The following is a 19,980-nucleotide window of genomic DNA, read 5'->3' as shown; positions in this document are numbered from 1 at the left end:
CTCATTGGTTGATGTCAGTTATGTCTTTTGAAGTGAACTCATTGGTTGATATCAAATCATTGTTTACCTTCATTAACTCATTGGTTGATGTTGGTGTCTTCCTATTTTTATCATACTCAACTCATTGGTTGTGGATGACGTGTTGACTTTAATCAGCTCATTGGATTGATGTCAATTAGGTCTTTTATAATCAACTCATTGGTAGATGACAATTTGTTGTTTGCCTTCGTTAATCCATTTGTTGATGTTGGTTATTTTCTGTTTTTTATCGTACCCAATCCATTGGTTGAGGATGACGTGTCGACATCATTAGCTCATTGGTTGATGTCAGTTTGTCTTTTATAATCAACTCATTGGTTGATCACAATCTATTTGTTTACCTTCATTAATCCATTGGTTGATGTTGGTTATTTCGTGTTTTGGTCAAACTCAATCCGTTGGTTGAGGAAGACATGCCGACTTTCATCAGCTCTTTGGTTGATGTTAGTTATGTCTTTTTATAATCAACTCATTGGTTGATCACAATCTGTTTGTTTACCTTCATTAATTCATTGGTTGATGCTGGTTATTTCCTGTTTTGATCAAACTCAATCCGTTGGTTGAGCAAGACGTGTCGACTTTCATCAACTCATTGGTTGATGTTAGTTATGTATTTTGAAATCAACTCATTGGTTGATAACAATTCGATGTTTACCTTCATCAGCTCATTGGTCGATGTTGGGTGTTTCCTTGTTTTAATCAAATCAATTCATTGGTTGAGAATGATTTTTGGCACCATTTTTCTTCCCTAGCAAGCATTCTCATTGGAACTCCTTGACCAATCATTTTTGTTAGTGTTTTCATGCTGGCTGCATTTGTGGTAAAACATTCCTGGGTGTTTAATGTCTTGACTGATGTCATGACATGATTTATATAGTGTTATGCAGGTGTCGCTACCGCGAAAATTAACAGAGTCGTCACTAACATATTTATCCTGAAAAGGAAGGGAATGCCAGCAAACCACAAAACAAAACAACGGTCTCACGACCAGAGAAAAAGGGTAAGGGAGTCGGTTACGCGAGGGGAAGGTATTAGCACCCCTCACGCCCATCGTACTCGATGGTATCCACGCCTGTGTCTATATTTATGGGTGTGTAACAAATCTACGCTAATCTGGACTAAAATGAATGCAGAATGTAGGGAAAAGAAAGGATTATGCTCGCACGGGCCCTACCCTGCTGCCTACGTATCCGTTTTGCGGAATCAGAGTTACCGTAGCTCGGCTAACTAGTTTCTGTTTGTTTTATGTTTTTTAGGTGAACGAGTTACATTCACACTCCGCTGCTCGACCTTTGGAGACTTATGCTGGGAATGGAGCGGAAATAACAAGCTCTTAAGAAAAGAAAATCAAAGAGTGTGGTTTGTGTTTTAAAGAATGTATGAGGAAAACCTAAGCTAAGGGGGAAAGCTTGCTACCTAATGTTATCATACAAAGGGTACAAGTCTAAGCTAAGCTATCAACCTACGAGGAGAAGGGAAAGCAAACAAATAGCACACAAACGAGCATCTTCTCGTAAAGCAAACAAACCAACGGTACTGACCGAGTGGTAGAAAAGCGGTCCCGCCATAGCCAAGGGGAGCAGCTCAACCCAAGTCAACCAAGCATTAGACCTCGTGAAAATGATCGGGCCATAGACAAGAGGGCGGACCCCTCTCAGCAACCAAGCCGTCACGGATCGTAAAGGAAAACGGTGCGTGCGTACACCGAGCATCAACGTCGAGCGACGCGAGCTATAGGAAAGGCGGGGGTCCGGCTACATGAACCCTTTTCCTGACATACTCGATAACAAGATCTTGTGCAGGTTCAGAAGCGAGCCACGCGTAGCGTGCGCATAATGAACAGACTCGATGAGACTAGGCGGGGGTTGATTGCTAACCCTTTCCGCGTGCCTTCCATGAGGACGTAACGGAGTGCCATATAGGACTTATTACACCGTGACTCCCTGCCGCAAAGCACAAATATAAACACACCAACAAAAACAGAGCCTCTTTCGAGGGCTTGGCCAGATGCATGTCTAGGTCCTACTTCTCATGTTATAGGATGATGCGAGTAAGCGATAAAGTGCGAGAGAAATAAAATGAAACGGGATCAATACCAAACGGATGATGATCCGTAAACTAAGGCGAAGAAAGAAAGGAACTAGAATCCCGCGAGCGAGCTAGCAAAGCAAAAGCAAATGGTCAGCATACCGATTAGCCACAAAAGCACACAAAGGTCGACATGCGCGTCGAGCACAATCACAATACACCTGCAAGAGGAACATGCAAACCAAACAAGCAGATATAAAGTAATAGAGACGTGTCTCCCGGATGAGAACACGATGCGAATGAATAGGATTGTGTCCCGCAAGTAAAGCGAAACACTCAAGGAATAAGCGCTGGTCGGTGACTATCCAAAAGCCTTGCACACTAACACACAAGTTAGAGATAACAAACATCGCAATCGGAATTGCGTTATTACTATAAGACGAAAGGAACCGGACAAGTAACGTAAACATGAAATGGTCAATGAAAAATCAAAGAGAAATCAAACATGAATGATCTACAAATTAATGAAAACTAAGCATCTAGCTAGATAGTACATCTCATAAGCTTTCTGACGATATAAAGAACGTGCAAATCGGAGTTACGAGTGAAAAGTTATGCAAGATGGAAGTTAGAAAAGAAAACACAAAAATTACACACAGGAACCGGTTCCTGCATAGGACAACCCGGTTCCTAGTACTAAAAACCAGAGGCAGGCACATTTCAAGTTTCTGGGAACCGGTTCCCACCTAGGGACAACCCGGTTCCTGGCACACAAACCAGAAGGCAAAAACAACGCAGGAACCGGTTCCCACCTAGGGACAACCCGGTTCCTAGCACACAAACTAGAAGGCAAAAACAACGCAGGAACCGGTTCCCACCTAGGGACAACCCGGTTCCTGGTACTAAAAACCAGAGGATCAACAATTTTGGATTGAGTGGGAACCGGTTCCCGCCTGGGACAACCCGGTTCCTGGCGTAGCAAAACCAATTTTTAAGCATTTTTAGGACCTCGGAGCCGTTCGCACTCAATCCAAAATCGTTCCATAAGCAACTATCACAAGCAAACATCAAATTATGAATTAAGCACGAGTCCACAAGTAAAATTATCCTTATTATGCAAAGCGCGACGCGTCAAGCCAAGCAAATACCAAGCAAAAGTGCACCACATGCATTTGCACAAACACTTTGAGTGCGACACAAGTAACATACATGAGCATCAACAATTAAGCACACAAAATCATCTAATAATCACGGATTCGAACATGAATATCACAATTCATCATCAACGAGCAACAGTTATATGCAATCAAAATTAAATCCAATCACAATTCTCATGAACACGACTAATTCGAGCAAAAGATGAGCAAAGTCACCGATCAATCATCATCAATCATCAATTAATCAAGAATAAGAGGTAGATCTAGATCCGAATTCACATAATAATCAACAATTAAACACTTAATTCAAGATCCGAAAGCTTACCGAATGAAGATCTAACTGAAGCGCGAACACGAACACGATACTGAAGGATAGAAAAACACTTAGAAAGGGGGGGTTTGAATAAGTGTAGCTTTAAAAAACTTGACAGATAAAAATAAATTGCACAGTTATTTTTATCCTGGTTCGTTGTTAACTAAACTACTCCAGTCCACCCCCGCAGAGATGATTTACCTCAACTGAGGATTTAATCCACTAATCGCACGGATTACAATGGTTTTCCACTTAGTCCACGACTAAGTCTTCTAGAGTATCCTGATCACAACCTGATCACTCCAGGAACAACTGCTTAGACACAAGCTAAGACTTTCTTAGAGTATCCTGACCACCACGTGATCACTCTAATTACAACTGCTTAGACACAAGCTAAGACTTCCTAGAGTATTCTGATCAACACTTGATCACTCTAGTTACTTACAACTTAATGTAATCTTTCTAAGAGTATTACAATGCTTCTTAAAAGCTATAATCACAACAGTGATATTTCTCTTAAAGTTTAAGCTTAATCTCACTAATATATTACAAAAGCAATGTAGTGAGCTTTGATGAAGATGAAGTTTCTGAGCTTTGAATTGAACAGCGTTTCAGCAAGTCTTTCAGAATAATTTCGTTCAGAATGTGTTAACCTTGCTTCTCATCAGAACTTCATATTTATAGGCGTTTGAGAAGATGACCGTTGAATGCATTTAATGCTTTGTGTGTTCCGTACAGCTTTGCATTTAATGTTATACGCTTTTGTCAACTACCTCGAGCCTTGTTCACGTTGTGTCTACTGACGTTGCCTTTAATAGCTTCTAACGTTCCTTTTGTCAGTCAGCGTAGCCTGCCACTTGTACTTTCTTCTGATCTGATGTTTATAAATACAACGTTTGATTATCATCAGAGTCAAACAGCTTGGTGCAAAGCATCTTCTGATCTTCTGACCTTGAAATGCTTCTTAGCGTGATACCATCAGAACTTCAGTGCTTCTGATCTCATGTTCTTCTGATGCTTCCATAGACCCATGTTCTGATTCTGCTTCGACCATCTTCTAATGTCTTGCCAGACCATGTTCTGATGTTGCATGCTGAACCTTCTGAGTCAAAGCTTCTGAGCGCTGAATTATGCATACTCTTTATATATTTCCTGAAAAGGAAATTGCATTGGATTAGAGTACCATATTATCTTAAGCAAAATTCATATTATTGTTATCATCAAAACTAAGATAATTGATCAGAACAAATCTTGTTCTAACAATCTCCCCCTTTTTGATGATGACAAAAACATATATAAATGATATGAATTTGCGATCAGAAAGAGCAGACGGCAAAAGACAAATTACACAGCTATAGCATAAGCATGTGAATATGTCTCCCCCTGAGATTAACAATCTCCCCCTGAGATATATAATCTCCCCCTGAAATAAATACTCGAAGAACTTTAATAAAAGACTTCCCTGATTATTTCGGTAGAGACGATCACATAAGCTTCTGTCTTCAGAGAGTTCATAGCTTCTGACTTCTGCTTCCATTGGACAGCTTCAGAACTTGAATTTCTTTAGATCCCTAGAACACTCACAGCTTCTGATTCCTGCTTCCATCTAGGACAGCTTCAGAACTTGAATTTCTTTGATCTTCAGAACATTCCCAGCTTCTGATTCCTGCTTCCATCTAGGACAGCTTCAGAACTTGAATTTCTTTGATCTTCAGAACATTCACAGCTTCTGATTTCTGCTTCCATTTAGGACAGCTTCAGAACTTGAGTTTTCTGGATCTTTAGAGCATTCACAGCTTCTGATTTCTGCTTCCCTCGGATAGCTTCAGAGCTTTGAATTTCTACCAACATCACTTCATGCTAGATTTGTATCAGAACATTGTTGAATGTACCAGAGCATCATCAGAGCATCTCTACATCCTGAAATGTTACAGAACAAAAACTAACCGACAAAAGTCAGCATGAATGAGTCAGAACATAAAATGTATATTAGAACACATGATATGTATCAGAGCCATATAGGCTAAAATAATGTATCAGAGCAAATAGAATTTTGTCAAAGCAAATAGACAAATTTTGGATCAAATTCTATTATTAGTGCTTTTGATTCTGAAGCTTGACAGCACTCAGCTTGCTTCAGTTTCCATAAGCTTATTCTTTTTACAGAATAACGCTTCTTATGGTTTTGCTTCTTGTGTTTGCTTTGAAGATTTTCTTCACTTCTTTATACCTGCAAAACACTTAAACCATATAGAACTTGCAGTTCTTGTTAGTGAATGTGTGGGAGCTTTACCCAGCAACTGATAGATTAATCAAATCATTTATCATTTATCTTCTCCCCCTTTTTGTCATAACATCAAAAAGAATATTCAAAAGATTCAGATGTATAAAACGACAAGTAAAATTACTGGAATGTAAAAAACAAAGAAACTTTTCATTGATAATCAAAAGATTTTACAAAGGTTCTTATGTTTAACAAGATGAGAAACATTCCTAGCAAATACATAAAAAGTCATCCCAAGAGGAAATGACTACAAAAATTAAAAACAAAACCCTAGCAAGACACAATCTGTGTCAACCCATCAAGAATCCCTGTGGTCTTCTTGTCTTTTCAGACTAGAACCTCCACTGTAGGAGAGATTCAAGAGACCAGGGAGGAAGTGAGGGACAGTTCACAGACAGGGAGCTAATGTTGCAAACGGGCTCCAGTGACTCAAGAAGGTCTTCTTCCTTTGGATAAATGTTGATAACAGCATTGAAGAAGAGATCTGTCTTGAAAGAGACTTGGAGAGCCATCCCAAGATATGCTTCATATCCGGTAACTGAGTAACCCTTCCATCCGTTCTCATTGAGTTGAGAGAATTCATGATGAACGCTAGGTTTGAACTAGAAATTTTTTTTTTTTTAAAGAGAGAAATAAAAAGACTTTGTTTGAGCAAGAAAGGAAATAGAAGAGAGAGAAAAAAAAAACTTGATGAGGAATGCAAAGGAACGGAGGATTTAAATAAAAAAATGAAAGAGTGCAATAGAGGAAAAAGTAAGAGGAAAGGAGAAGCGTTTTAAAAAAATGATGAATAGCAATTAATGTTACGTGACATGAGGAGAGATAATAAAGACAAATGAGGTGACTTGCACAGTTACCTATGGTCGGCGTCCCTTCAACTGCACGCGCGCTTATCCATGAACAGTAAATACAGGTTTACCATCCCGAGATAAAACGTTACAGCTGTTTTGCTTTTAAAGAGGTTCTGAATCAACTTAGACAATGAAACGTTAGTAATAACTGAATCATAATTTCTAATTGATTTCAATCAGAACTTCTGATTAACAAGTAATCCACTTTCATTTCAGAAGATACTCATACATAAGAACTTCTCATCTTCTCATTCTGGGCATAAATCCATACTGATGTTCTTCAGAATGAACTTAAACCTATCTTCAGCCAGGGGTTTTGTAAAGATATCAGCCCATTGATGGTCTGTATCCACAAAGTTTAAAGATAGAACACCCTTCTGAACATAGTCCCTTATGAAATGATGTTTAATCTCAATATGTTTAGCTTTTGAATGAAGAATAGGATTCTTAGATAAACATATAGCAGAAGTATTATCACAGAATATAGGAATGTTACTCTCATATATCTGATAATCTTCTAGCTGACTCTTCATCCAGAGCATCTGTGTACTACAACCAGCAGCAGCGACATATTCTGCTTCTGTTGTTGATAGAGCAATAGTTGCTTGTTTCTTGCTATACCAGGAGATCAAATGACTTCCAAGAAATTGGCAACTTCCTGAAGTACTCTTTCTTTCGATTCTGTCTCCAGCATAGTCAGCATCGCAAAATCCTACTAAGTTGTATTCTTTAGATTTTCTGTAAACTAAGCCAACATTAGTAGTACCTTTCAGATACCTTAGAATTCTCTTAACAGCAGTTAAATGAGATTCTCTAGGGTCTGATTGGAATCTAGCACACAAACAAACACTGAAAAGAATGTCAGGTCTAGAAGCAGTCAAATATAGAAGAGATCCAATCATACCTCTGTATAACTTCTGATCTACCTTCTTACTTACCTCATCCTTACCTAGGATGCATGTTGGATGCATAGGAGTTTTGGCTTCTTTGCAGTCTAGAAGATTAAACTTCTTCAGAAGTTCCTTCACATACTTGGTTTGGTGAACATACGTTCCTTCTGATGTTTGATTTATTTGTATTCCAAGGAAGTACTTGAGTTCTCCCATCATGCTCATTTCAAACTCAGCCTGCATAGACTCAGCAAACTCCTTTCCAAGTGTAGCATTAGATGTTCCAAAAATAATATCATCTACATATATTTGACAAATTAAAATATCCCTTTTAAAGGTTTTACAAAAGAGAGTAGTGTCCACTTTTCCTCTAGTGAAACCATTATCCAGAAGGAAAGAACTTAAGTGTTCATACCAAGCTCTGGGAGCTTGTTTCAATCCATACAATGATTTCTTTAGTTTAAAAACATGATTAGGAGACATAGAGTCTTCAAAACCAGGAGGTTGATGGACATAAACTTCTTCAGCTATATAACCATTTAAGAAGGCACTCTTAACATCCATCTGATAGAGAGTGATGTTATATTGAGTGGCAAATGAAATTAATAGACGAATAGATTCTAACCTGGCCACTGGTGCAAAGGTTTCTGTATAGTCAATTCCTTCTTGCTGACTGTAACCCTGAGCCACCAGTCTGGCTTTGTTTCTTACCACTTCACCTTTCTCACTGAGCTTGTTTCTGAAGACCCATTTTGTACCGATTATATTGAATCCATCTGGTCTAGGAACAAGATCCCAAACATCATTCCTTGTAAACTGATTCAGTTCTTCTTGCATAGCAATTATCCAGTCTGGATCTTCTAGAGCATGATCAACAGAAGTTGGCTCGATCAAAGATACAAGACCTAATTGACAGTCTGCATTGTTCTTAAGGAATGCTCTTGTTCTGATTGGATCATCCTTCTTTCCAAGAATGACATCTTCTGAATGACCAGAAATGAGTCTGGATGATCTTCTGACAGATGGTTCTTCAGAAATGTTTAGATTCTCCAGAGAAGCTGATACTTGATCTTCAGATTCTTTGCTTCTGAGAAGCTCTGCTTCTGATGCGTTGCTTCTTGGCTCAACAACTTCTGATAAGATAAACTGTATTTGCAAAATTCTTAAGCTACATTGTTTCATCAGAAACAAGTTTATCATCAAACCAGATATTGATTGATTCTTCTACAATCAATGTTTCAATTATTTTATATTCTGTAGCTTTTAGAGCATTCAGAATACTCAAGAACGAAACACCATTGCTTTAGAAACAAACTTAAACCGATGGATCCAGATCTAATAAACTTGCTCTTCTGATCTCCTTCACACTTAACTTCTCCAGCAGATTTAAGTATCAGGACTTGGAAAACAGTCCTTCTTCTCTTCAAGTGTTGAGAACATCTTGAGTCCAGGTGACATGACATGTTGTATGTTATCTTCTTTGTCACCAAGAGAATCTGCAAAAGAAATAACCTTTTTCTTTGGTACCCACATCTTCTTGGGTCCTTTCTTGTTAGTTCTCTTCAAGTTCTGGTGGAACTTGGGTTTAGCAAAATATTTAACAGGAGGAACAGAATGATACTTCTTATTCTGAGTTTCATGATATTTCCTAGGTTGTGTCACATGCTTCTTAGTGTGTGTTATGTGAAAGCTTTGTGCATGTGATGTGTGCCTAATATCATGGGAGTGGCCAAATTTAAATTGGTTATACAGAGGCTTGTATGATATTTTCATATCATCCACAGATTCAAGCTTGTATGGGATTTCACCCTCATAACCAATGCCAACTCTTTTGTTTCCAGACACAACATATATCATAGAAGCAAGTTGACTTCTGCCTATGCTTCTAGATAAGAATTTTCTGAAGCTCAAGTCATATTCTTTCAGAATATGATTCATGCTAGGAATGGCTTTTTCTGTTTCAGGAGATCCACTGTTTTTGGATAAATTTAAAACTTTTTCCTTTAATTCAGAATTTTCCAATTCCAGCTTCTTAGTTTCAAATTCAAATTGCTTCTTCAGCTTTTTGTATTTGATACTAAGATGAGCTTTGAGTTTCAGAAGTTCTGTTAGACTGGAAACTAACTCTTTTCTAGATAGTTCAGAAAATACCTCTTCAGAATCTGATTCTGATGTAGATTCTGATCCATCATCTTCTGTAGCCATCAGCGCAAAGTTAGCCTGCTCATCTTCAGAGTCTGAATCATCTTCTGATTCATCCCAGGTTGCCATAAGACCTTTCTTCTTATGAAACTTCTTCTTGGGATTTTCTTTCTGAAGTTTCGGACACTCATTCTTGTAATGTCCAGGCTCATTGCACTCATAGCAGACAGCCTTCTTCTTGTCAGATCTTCTGTCATCAGAAGATTCTCCACGTTCAAATTTCTTTGAACTTCTGACGCCTCTGAACTTCCTTTGCTTGTTCTTCCAGAGTTGATTTAGCCTTCTGGAGATCAAGGACAGTTCATCTTCTTCTTCAGATTCTGATTCTTCAGAATCTTCTTCTCTTGCCTGAAAAGCGTTAGTGCATTTTTTAACATTAGATTTTAATGCAATAGACTTACCTTTCTTCTGAGGCTCGTTTGCGTCCAGCTCAATTTCATGGCTTCTCAAGGCACTGATAAGCTCTTCCAAAGAGACTTCATTCAGATTCTTGGCAATCTTGAATGCAGTCACCATTGGGCCCCATCTTCTTGGCAAACTTCTGATGATCTTCTTTACATGATCAGCCTTGGTGTAGCCTTTGTCGAGAACTCTTAATCCAGCAGTCAAAGTTTGAAATCTTGAAAACATCTTTTCAATGTCTTCATCATCCTCCATCTTGAAGGCTTCATACTTCTGGATTAGTGCGAGAGCTTTGGTCTCCTTGACTTGAGCGTTTCCTTCATGAGTCATTTTCAAGGACTCATATATGTCATAGGCCGTTTCCCTGTTAGATATCTTCTCATACTCAGCATGAGAGATAGCATTCAGCAAAACAGTTCTGCATTTATGATGATTCCTGAAAAGCTTCTTCTGATCATCGCTCATTTCTTGCCTTGTCAGCTTTACGCCTCTGACATTTACCGGATGTTTGTAACCATCCATCAGAAGATCCCATAGATCACCATCTAGACCAAGAAAGTAACTTTCCAGTTTATCTTTCCAGTATTCAAAGTTTTCACCATCAAATACTGGTGGTCTAGTATAACCATTGTTTCCATTGTGTTGCTCAGCAGAGCCAGATGTAGATGGAGTTGGATTTGCTTGAGATTCACCAGCCATCTTTTAATGAAGCGTTTTTCTTTTCCTGAATCTTTTCTAAACACGGTTAAGTGCTTGCACCTTAGAACCAGGCTCTGATACCAATTGAAGGATAGAAAAACACTTAGAAAGGGGGGGTTTGAATAAGTGTAGCTTTAAAAAACTTGACAGATAAAAATAAATTGCACAGTTATTTTTATCCTGGTTCGTTGTTAACTAAACTACTCCAGTCCACCCCCGCAGAGATGATTTACCTCAACTGAGGATTTAATCCACTAATCGCACGGATTACAATGGTTTTCCACTTAGTCCACGACTAAGTCTTCTAGAGTATCCTGATCACAACCTGATCACTCCAGGAACAACTGCTTAGACACAAGCTAAGACTTTCTTAGAGTATCCTGACCACCACGTGATCACTCTAATTACAACTGCTTAGACACAAGCTAAGACTTCCTAGAGTATTCTGATCAACACTTGATCACTCTAGTTACTTACAACTTAATGTAATCTTTCTAAGAGTATTACAATGCTTCTTAAAAGCTATAATCACAACAGTGATATTTCTCTTAAAGTTTAAGCTTAATCTCACTAATATATTACAAAAGCAATGTAGTGAGCTTTGATGAAGATGAAGTTTCTGAGCTTTGAATTGAACAGCGTTTCAGCAAGTCTTTCAGAATAATTTCGTTCAGAATGTGTTAACCTTGCTTCTCATCAGAACTTCATATTTATAGGCGTTTGAGAAGATGACCGTTGAATGCATTTAATGCTTTGCGTGTTCCGTACAGCTTTGCATTTAATGTTATACGCTCTTGTCAACTACCTCGAGCCTTGTTCACGCTGTGTCTACTGACGTTGCCTTTAATAGCTTCTAACGTTCCTTTTGTCAGTCAGCGTAGCCTGCCACTTGTACTTTCTTCTGATCTGATGTTTATAAATACAACGTTTGATTATCATCAGAGTCAAACAGCTTGGTGCAAAGCATCTTCTGATCTTCTGACCTTGAAATGCTTCTTAGCGTGATACCATCAGAACTTCAGTGCTTCTGATCTCATGTTCTTCTGATGCTTCCATAGACCCATGTTCTGATTCTGCTTCGACCATCTTCTGATGTCTTGCCAGACCATGTTCTGATGTTGCATGCTGAACCTTCTGAGTCAAAGCTTCTGAGCGCTGAATTATGCATACTCTTTATATATTTCCTGAAAAGGAAATTGCATTGGATTAGAGTACCATATTATCTTAAGCAAAATTCATATTATTGTTATCATCAAAACTAAGATAATTGATCAGAACATATCTTGTTCTAACAGATACAAACGCGAACACGACACGAACGAAATCCGGAGGGAGAGAGAGAGAGTGGCGCGCCAATCTATGTGGAGAGAGGAGGAGAAATTCAAACTTCGATCTTGATTCTTCAATCCATCTTCTTGATCTTGATGAAGATTGATGAATTTTGATGAAAGTTTTATGTAATATGTGGTTTTGATCTATGAGAATTGAGAGAGAATTGGGGAATTGAAATTATGAGAGTTTTTTTTTTGATTTGTGAAGAGCAAAATGTTTATATAACGTTAACGCGAAATGTCCAAATTGCCCTCGGTACGTCTTATTTTGGCTCGTTTTTTAAGGAAACTCGGTTCGTCTCTGAATTCTGGAACGAAACCAATGCCACTGCGTAGATGACCAAATTCGTGACTTGTAGCCGCGAGAATCGTCTCAATCCGATAAACGATGAAGAAATTACGCGCGTTTGAATGACGAGAAACGTCGATTCATCTGGCGCGACTGTGCAGAATTTTGTGAGTACCGCTCAAAGAACCTGATAAAACCCTATCTTCGGCTCAAAATCTGAACAGGCATGTGTGACGAAGAATCGAAGCTAACAAAATTTCTGAGAGAATGCCGCCGGAATGAACTTCATACGATAAAAATCGAAGGAGTTATGAATTTTCGAACTCGGCGCGACATACTCGAAAACACACTTTTTACCGAAACAACACGACGATTCTTAAAATTCTGGGAATTTTCCATGCATATTTGGCCCTCGGTCCGAACATATGAAATCTTGGTAATGATGCCACAGAGATCCAGTTAAATTTTCAAACGAATCCGACGAGCGGATTAGGAGATATGAATTTTCCGAGGCACAAAACCTTACATTCAGCACTGTTTTTCACTGTGAAACCTCAAGTAATTTGCACATTTGACAACCTTCCTCAAAGAATTGGCTTCCGAGCCGAACACGAAAGTTGTAGATATCGTGGAAACAGCGGAGACAACGCGAGAACTTAGCTCATATCACCTTCAAAATAGTATTTGTGAATTTTCTCGTACTTTCACCGTTTTAAACCATTTTTTCACACTTTACCCTCTTAAACCCATGAAAACTCTTTATTATTTTTCTTCAATTTTTGAATGATGAAATAAACGTCATTATTAACTTATAGCTCAAATAAAGAGGGCAAATTTTGGGGTGCAACAGCAGGCTGCATATGTTTAAGCTAATACAGATTTTTGTTAGTGAGTGTCATGACCGATGTCATGACATCCATGTCTGACAGCAGGAGCTGTAATGTTTTATTATTATGTTTCATGATTTCTCTCAATATACAATTTAGGAAACATTTTATGGTGTGCTGAATATTTCTCCTAGAAGATTTCGTTAACAACACATTTTGTAACAACCTGATGAAGTGTAAATTAGGTTAACCCTAATTTGGTTCTTGGAAAGCCCAAGGCCCAATAGCTGCATAAAAGAAGACTACAATACCAATTTGGAACGCAGAGAGATTTGTTAATTGTGAAGAACCGTAGTTCTGTGTCTATGTGTTTAGTCTCCTGTACTCCAAGCAATTGTCTCTTGATGATTGTTTTGGAATAGGTTGTTTTTGTAATTTGTCACTCTAATCTTTTAAGCACGAGTGTGTGTCTCTTGATTGAAGCTTTTAAGCAGATCAAGGTGTGTTTTTGAAGTGTGTCTTCTCTCTAATTTGTTTAATGTCTGTTTGTAATCACCGTTGTGATTGAGGGGGAGTGAGTGGAGATACTCAAGTCTAGGAATAGATTGTAATTACATTGGGTAGGTCTTAAGTGAGGAGTTGTAAACGGGGGAGTTTAACTCTAAATTAATTCTGCTTATATTGGATTCCCTCCCTGGCTTGGTAACCCCCATAGTAGGTATTGTTGTATACCGAACTAGGTGAACAATTTGATGTGCTCTTTACTGTTTTATGCACTTCTGTTTTAACGCTTTATTCTGTCTGAGTGTGGTTGTCATAACATCCAGTATGACATCGTGTGGGAGGTACTAGAATTTTCAATTGGTATCAGAGCAGGCAACCTACCTGTTTACATCTGGGTGAGATCGAGGGACAACAAAATGTTGGTACTATGAAGAAGGAATTGTTAGAGTTTGGGAATAGACCACCCATTCTAGATGGCTCTAACTATGACTACTGGAAACCTCGTATGGTAGCTGTCATAAATTCTATGGACAACAAGGCCTGGAGAGCTGTGTAAAACGGATGGAAACATCCTGAGAAGGTTATGGAAGATGGAACCACAGTTCTAATTCCTGAAGAACAATGGAGTAAAACCGAGGAAGAGTTAGCTTTGGGCAATTCCAAGGCACTAAATGCCTTGTTCAATGGAATTGACAAAAACATATTCAGACTTGTGGAGCACTGTGATCTAGCTAAAGAAGTTTGGGATATTCTCAAAACAACTCATAAGGGCACATCCAAGGTGAAGATGTCTAAACTTCAAATGCTTACCACTAAGTTTGAAAATCTCAAGATGAAAGAGGATGAAACCATTCATGAGTTCTACATGAATTTCCCTAGAGATTGCAAATAACTCAGGAGCCTTAGGAGAAAAAATCTCTGAAAAAAAGCTTGTAAGAAAGATCCTCAGATCATTGCTTGTGAGATTTGCTATGAAGGTAACTGCTATAGAAGAAGCTCAGGACATCAGCAACATGAAGCTGGAAGAACTCATTGGTTCTCTACAAACCTTTGAGATGAGTATTTGTGATCCTGTTGAAAAGAAGAACAGGAGCATAGCTTTTGTTTCCAACACTGGAGATAGTTCAAGAGAATGCAGTGGTGGAAGTGATGAAAATTTATCAGAAGCCATAGCCATGCTTGGAAAACAATTCAACAGGTTCATCAAAAGGGTTGATCAAAAGTCCAGACCCAATGTCAAGAACACTTCCAATGACATTAGCAATACCTATGATCCTAGCAGAAGATTCAAAGCTGACGAGAAGCCCAATCAAAGTAAAGAGGTTCAGTGTCATGGATGTGAAGGATATGGACACATTAAAGCTGAATGTCCTACCTACCTCAAAGAGCAAAAGAAAGGGATGTCTGTCACTTGGTCTCATGAAGACTCTGATTCTGAAGAGGAAACTGCAAAACATGTCACAATTCCAACTAATGTCTATGCATCTGATGATGATTCCAATGATGAAGAGCTAACCTTTGATGAACTTGCTGCCTCATACAAGAAGTTGTGTATCAAGAATGCTGAAGTATGCAAACAAGTGGAGAAGCAAGAGATAATCATAAAGGAGCTAGAATCTAAGAATAATAAACATCTTGCAACCATAGTGTGGTGTCGTTTTTTTTACCTCCCTGTTTCACTTGGGAGGACGGCACGCTAGACCCTTCACGCGAAATTTGGAAGGAGAATGCGCCCGGGATGGGATGAATTTTATTTCAGTTCTACCTACGATATCACACGAACTTTCTTATTGTCCTACGAGTAAGAAAGGGAAAAAAATATCTCAACTAAACCCTAAGAGTTTGCTAAGTGTGGGGATTTCACCTAGACTAGAAATTCTGGAATCCGGGGGGTCGGTTATACATAGGGAAGTGTTTAAACACCCTACATATCTGTAGTACTCTACAGGAACCTTCTCAGTGTCATTGTGATTGTGTTTATTGCTATTGATTGGGAAAGTTTCTCCTTTGTATTAGGAGAAAGAATTGAATTGATTTGAAAAGACAGACAGACAGACAAACTGACTATTTTTGGTATTAGCTCGCTGAGGTTCCTTGTGAACCTCATGCCTACATATCCCTAATGGAAGTCAGAGCTTAATGTAGTTCGGGGAACTAATTGATTATTAATTATTTTTGGGTGCCTTGCTTGAAGCTCAAGGTTGAAGCTTGAATTAAATCTCTGTTTACAGTAAAGAGACATGAAATCATCTTTATAGAGAGGTATTTGTACTATTCTACCACAAACATTTTGAAAGAGTGACAGATTAATTGAATTCATTTCATTCAAGAGGGGGACCTTACTTGTGTGTTTGCAAGTATGCCATTCAGATGCCTCTTAAATGAAAGAAAGATGCTCGTCCAAATTAGGGAAAGTTACCACATGTCTGGGTTTTACTGCCAGCTCATGCCTTTCAAAATCCTAAATGGGAGACTTGATTAAAATGAAATGTAATGTTTGTTTGTCTGAATGTGGTGAGATAGAGGAAAGATCTCTCTATAGAGATAAGCTATGTCTATCTACTGTATAAAAGATTTGATTTTTAGCTGGCTTGTATGAGGCCCAAGCTTGAGGCTTTTGATTGATTAATTATTATTATGACTCTGGGAGAAAACTTCACTGGGGATTAATTTACAAGGAATTTTTATGTTCTGTACAAAGCCCAGAATTGAGGCTGACTCTACTTAGGGAGTGTTTATTTTGATGGTTTTTATTTGGTGTTCTGTACAAAGCCTAGAATTGAGGCTGACTCTAACTAGTGGAAATATTATTTTCTGCCTTGTACAAAGCCCAAGGTTGTTGCAGACTCTTTAAATAAACTGAGTATGGATGACTCTATGGGAGAAGATCCTGGATGTTAGGAATCTTTGACACATGAAATATGGTTTTTCTGCCTTGTACAAAGCCCAAGGTTGTGGCTATTAAACAATGAAGGACTCACTAGGGGAGACTCTATTATCTGCCTTGTACAATGCCCAAGGTTGAGGCTGACTATTAACAGGGAGAGTTTTATTGTTTTGGTGCCTTGTATGAAGCCCAAGGTTGAGGCTAACTGTTTTTGTTGGATTTTTGACTTTACTAAAGTATTTATTCATTTAAAAGACTGATTTTTGGAAGCTAACCCTTTCCAGGGATTTTGACTCAGCTAGAGAAATTGTCCGTTAAAAGACTGATTTTTGTCATGTTTTTGGAGGCTGACCCTTTCCAGGGGTTTTGACTCTATTTGGGGAAATTATCTCTTAAGAGAATGAATCTTTGGTTTTTGAAGAAGTGATTTTGGAGGCTAACCCTTTCCAGGGGTTTTTTTGACATTTTAAACAGATTTTTTATTAATTGACTTTGGAGGCTAACCCTTTCCAGGGGTTTTGAAAGATGGCAGAAAAATTATCTAGTGGAGACTTCTTGTTTAAAGCCCAAGATGAAGGCTGTCACTCTGAGGATAAGCAAACATGGATCCTAGACTCTGCTAAGGAAAATGGATGAAGGTAAGGGTGACAGAGACTGTCCATGTCTCTCATTCCAAAAATGTGTACTCAATGTAAAATTGAGACAAACTTAGCTTGTTTAAAGTCTGGTTTAAATTGGAAGAAACTCACCAGGGTATGTTAAAAGGTGACTAAAGACCTGTTCCTATGTTTATAAGAAACCTGATGGGTCCTTGTATACAAGCTCAAGAGGAAGCTGGAAATGCTTTTAAGAAGCCCGTGGGTCCTTGTACAAAGCCCAAGAGGAGGCTAATCGAGGGTCATCGAGGGTCCTTGTTATAGCACAAGAGAAAGCTATGTAGTTTTGAACTTATTTTGGCTCTAAGCAAATGGGTAAGAGGTTTCACCGGGAATAATTCCTCTTTGGGTGGATGTGTCCTATTTTGGGTTCTAAGGTTTTCGCCAAGATGTTTCACCGGGAATAATTCATCTTGGGGGTTTTGAACTACAGATCTCTAATTAGGAAAGAGCCTTCACCGGGAAGACATTCTCAATCCTAGGTCATATTCCTATAATATATATAGTTTAACTTGTCCTAAGGTTTATACTCAAACGTAATTCTAAACTAATATATATGCACAATTTATATTTGACAGTAATTTAAATAAAGACTGTAAATGGAAAGCTTGTAAAGCCTAACCTGGATGGAGTGGATGCCATTGAAGAAGTATGTACAGAGCCTCAACAGTAATTGGTGGATAACAGTTGAATATATATATGATAAATAGTTAATGGTTTTGAAAACAGAAGAAGTGAAGATGGACAAAGGTCACATAGGTATCTGAAGAGTTTCACCGGGAATAATGCCCTTCAAATACCAGAAGAATGTTTTGAAAACAGAAAGAAGATTTTGAAAATACAGTTTTGAAAACAAGCTAAGAAGAGAAGGTGTTGGGACTTATACTCTATTAGAGGCCCAATTGAAAATGATTTACTGTTTATGAGAAACAGTTGAAAATGATTGAAATGATATAAGGTTTTGTTGTTTGAAAACCTTAATCGTTTGTTTAATCGAAGATTGAAAATAATTTTGCAAATTGACAAAAGTCAACTTAATTAAGGCAAAGATGAAATCTATACCTAATTAAGACCTAAAATAATAGGGTTTTATCATAAAATTATTCTCAAAGTAATTAGGTTAAAACAAAATGAATATATATACTTTAAAGTATTTAAGAAAACATTTAAAACATACTATTTTAAACCTAATTAAAATACATGAAATAAATAATATTTTTATGATTTTTTTGGTTATTCATAAAATAGGTATATTAAATAACAAGTGTGTGAAAAATGAAGTGAAAATGAATTAATTTGATAAGTGAATTAATTGTGTGAAGTTTGTGAGAAAAATGAAAGAAAATGGGTGTTAAAAAAAATAGTTTGGCCCTTGGAGTATCTGAACCCACGCCCTCTAGGTCACACACTCAAAATAATACCACTGGGCCAAGGCGCGCTTGGTGTCTAAGACACACACCCAATTTATTATATTTTCAAACAAATGGTAAATCATGAAAAAATAAAAGAAACAAAAAGTCTGGGGCGAGGGGGATTCGAACCCCAAACTTGAGGCATGAGGAGACTAAGGGCGCATGTGTGGCCACTGGGACAAGTTGTTCAGTCGTTTATGAAACACCTATCATTAAATATAAAATAAACTCTACCCTGAGGTTTGAAAATTGCGCGCCACTACCATTGTCATCTTCTTCCTCAAGCTCCAACAATTTGAATTTCTGAACTCTCTCAATTCTCAACCATTTGCAACGATATAAAAACCAAACTTGCTCTAAATTCCCTCACGATTCTAGATATGTAACTATTATGAATTTATATTAACTATATCTACTGAATTATCTAAAATACGTGAAGAACCCTAAAATTTGAAATTCAAATTAAATGACTATACTGAAACATAAATGACTGATGATAGAGGGTTTTTAATCCTCTTATGATGCTGAATAGAATAGAATCGAGCTTTATCCCAAAGAGTGCTTAAATTAAAGAGGTGGAGTTCAAAAACTTACCTCTGAAACTGAAGGTCGTGAGGATGATGGAGAGCACCTGGGCTTGCGTGGATGATCCTAAAAGCTTCCTTGGAACTCAGTGATGCTAACTGGATGCTTATCGTGGCCTGAATCCTTCTGAACTGCTCTATGGACCTCCCTCAATTTGAGCTTCAAGTGAACATCGAGAGTGATGATTCTTGAGTTACAGATGAGCTGCAGCCATCTGAACAGCTTCACCACCTCCTATGGAACGTGCCTGGATGCTTGGCTTTATTGGAAACCCTCTGAATTGCTCTATGGACCTCCAACTACAACAGCTCCAAAGTGAGAGCAACAATGGTGTTCCTCCACTTACAGAAGTGATCCAGGTGCTTGGATCACCTCAAATGATCTCCCTTGAGATGTTAGAATGCTTACTTTCCAAAGATAAGCTCTGGTTTGAAGAAAACGATTCTTCTTGCCAAAGAACTTTGAAAAACAATAAGCATGAGAAGAGAAAGAGAAAGCAAGGAATATGGTTGCTTTGGTGTGTTTTTCTACTGAGGTTTGCTCTCCTATTTATAGGCAAATGATTCAGTACTGATTGAGAGAGTGAGCTTGCTTAGTGAAGTGAATTTGGTTTCTTAGCCATGA

This window comes from Vicia villosa, linkage group LG7, assembly GCF_029867415.1.
Source record: "Vicia villosa cultivar HV-30 ecotype Madison, WI linkage group LG7, Vvil1.0, whole genome shotgun sequence".
Classification (NCBI taxonomy): Eukaryota; Viridiplantae; Streptophyta; class Magnoliopsida; order Fabales; family Fabaceae; genus Vicia; species Vicia villosa.
This window is presented reverse-complemented; position numbering follows the sequence as displayed.